The sequence below is a fragment of the Nicotiana attenuata genome, unplaced genomic scaffold (genome assembly GCF_001879085.1).
Source record: "Nicotiana attenuata strain UT unplaced genomic scaffold, NIATTr2, whole genome shotgun sequence".
Classification (NCBI taxonomy): domain Eukaryota; kingdom Viridiplantae; phylum Streptophyta; class Magnoliopsida; order Solanales; family Solanaceae; genus Nicotiana; species Nicotiana attenuata.
This window is the reverse complement of record NW_017672560.1, coordinates 178,207-181,312: the sequence shown is the minus strand read 5'-3', so window position 1 is coordinate 181,312 and position 3,106 is coordinate 178,207.

The following is a 3,106-nucleotide window of genomic DNA, read 5'->3' as shown; positions in this document are numbered from 1 at the left end:
TTCATAAAATTAGGATTTTTCTTTTATTTTTAGAATTAATTGCATGATTTTGTGCTTTGTTGGCATTTTGTGTGCATTTTACTTGATATAATTCAAAAAAAATAAATAAATAAATACAAAAATAGCACATTTGCATTTAGCACCCCATTAAATATTTTTAGTTAATTAATATTACAAAATGGAAGAAAATAGCAAAAATAGTCCTTTTGCATTTTTACTTTTAATTTTGATCTTTTCTTAGTATTCTTTTAAAATTAGGATTNCAAAAAACCGACGGAATCTCCCTAGCCAAAAATACGCGGAAGCTTTTCTTCCAATCCCGGCCAAAAACTGAGGAGCTTTTTCTTTCCAAATCCCGGCCAAAAACCGAGGCTCTCCCTACACAATCCTGATTTGATCGCTTAGATATGTGTCACAACTAACTCGCGAAATTTTCCTAGTGAAAACTGGGGCAGAAAATTTCGTTCGCTTGTTTGTTTTGGTATCTTAAGCAGGTCAACCTCAAGACGCAAGGTGTGAAATGACCAATGGAATAAATCTCAATCCAGAATCAAGAAAAGAAGAAAAGAACAAAAAGAGATGAACTCAAATGTGAAACAAGCAAGGGCGCGGACTGCTCAAAATCTGATTGAAGTCACAAGCTCCGTGGATCTTGTTTTGACCCAATGCTGCATGAAGAAGTAAACACCTACAACTTGCGAACATCAAGATTCAGATCGAAGTCCACAGCAAAATCAGCTAAGACTCAAGATCAAGTTTCAAGACAATTATAGATAGGAATCTTGTAACTCCTAGTTGATAGGCATAGCTAGCTTAGCTTTGATTTTCCTTTTGGTGTAATAAGGAGGTCAGCAAGCAGTAGCAGCAGCAACAGCAGTGGCAATTACAGCTCCTGGTAGTCCCAGCTACCAAACTTTCCAGAACTACACTGACCTGATTCCTTTACAGCCAAGGATATGTAGGCAACCTTTGAAGCAGGGTTCGGTCAGACGGTTTTCAAAATGCTTCTCATGGAGTTCGAGCAGGCAAAAATCCTTCATGGTGCTCATTTATCTTTGCCCGAAAACCCTTAGTGTCTTCGAGCAAAGAGGGGCAGCTGTGAGCACGTGATTTTTGCCTCGCTTAAACTACTCCTATAAACTTCATAAAAATAGGAATTTTCTTTTATTTTAGAATTAATTGCATGATTTTGTGCTTTGTCGGCATTTTGTGTGCATTTTACTTGATATAATTCATAAAAAATAAATAAATAAATACAAAAATAGCACATTTGCATTTAGCACCCCATTAAATATTTTTAGTTAATTAATATTACAAAATGGAAGAAAATAGCAAAAATAGTCCTTTTGCATTTTTACTTTTAATTTTGATCTTTTCTTAGTATTCTTTTAAAATTAGGATTTGGGTGATTTTGAAATTAATTAGTTTAATTTTAGAATTAAATCAGTTTTTAATTGTTTTTAATTTTGTATTTTTACAAGAATTTGAAAAATGGAAAAAGGAAGAACAAATGAAAAGATAATTAAAAGAAAAGGATAGGTCTACTCAGTCTTGGGCTAATAGTCAAGCCCAAACCCCTCAAACCCCCTTTAAATCAACCCAGGTCCCAAGCTAAAGCCCCAAAACTCGGCCAGAATGGCCCAAATCTGTACTCCTACCCGGTCCAAACGATCATAAAACGACGTAGTATAGGAGGGATACTATGTCGTTTTGCATTAATGCCAAATCAATCCAAGCCATCCATTCACCCCAATCCGATGGCCCATAATTTTTCTTGACTTTGAATAATAATGTCTGAAATATGTGGAAATCATAAAGACCAAAATTCCCTCCTCGTACCCTGTTCGCCACCACCGTTCACCGCCGCCCTCCGCCGTCCGCCGCCGGCCGGAAATCGCCTCCGCCGGTGGCGAAGCTCCAATCACGCCCAAAATTTCACCACGTCATGTCTTTCATCTCCCCACCCCATATCCTCCATTATTTTCTTTCAAATCCCAACCAAACATCCCAAATCCTCCAAACCCTAGGCGCCGCCACCACTGCCCACGGCGGCGCCGCCACCCAAACGACCCCAAAAATACACCCTATATTCCCCTGACTCCCTTCTTCCTTATTCCCCAACCAGATTCCCTCAAATCCTCTTACATCTTCTCGAATTTCAAATCTTAGACCGGCAGAACCCTAAGAAATTTGGGGTTCCTCGAATTTGTCCCAATTCCCTGAGTCCAAAGCTCGAGTCAAGCTTCGAGATAATGTGTTCGTGTGTTTTTGTTGAAGAACACACGTTCACATCATTCCGGGGTTGAATCGAAGTCCAGTCGGATTAATCCTAAAATCAGTAAGTTTTCTTTCAAATGATGTTAATTGATTTAGAACTTTTAGATTTTTGATTGATTTTTGTTCCATTGATTTTGCTGTGTTTTAGTTCTTATTTTAGGTTTACTTTTGTTCTGTTTCGATTCTTCTTCTGTTGGTTTGATTCTGTATTTCTTTTCAATAGAAGAAATCCATGTTTGTCGCTGTTAATTTGATTTTTAGTTTCAAGTTTGTTTGATTGTCGTTAATTGTTAGTTTATTGATTGTTAGAATTATTTTCATGTTCTGATTGGTTATATTGATTGATGAGTCCAATTCTTAGGATTTGTTTGGTTATAGCTGAATAATTAGTTAACTATAGTCACCTCTTGACCAAAGTAACAGGGCCGGGTTTGGTTTAGCTTAGGTTTGTAATTCAGAACTAATGCAGGGGCAATAAGGGTAGTTTACTTAGGGAATATTGCAGCAACTGAAAGTAGAAGCCCCTAGAACCTTCTAGATTGAGGTTCCAATTTGCATTTCTGAAATCGAATAGTATAACTTGGCCAACAAGGCATGAATTGAGGGACTAATTGGCTAAAAATGAATTTGAAATAAGGGACTTAGGGTGTAAAAACAAAATCTGAAAGTTACTCTAATTTTGCCTATAAAAAGGCATACCCCTTGCCTTGTTATACAAGTTGGGAACAATCAGAAAATTCCCCAAAAAAAGGTTCTCACATCCCTGAAAATTCCCCAAACCTCCAGCTTTTAATTTCCCACCAAAAATCCACCTCTACAAATCTGAATC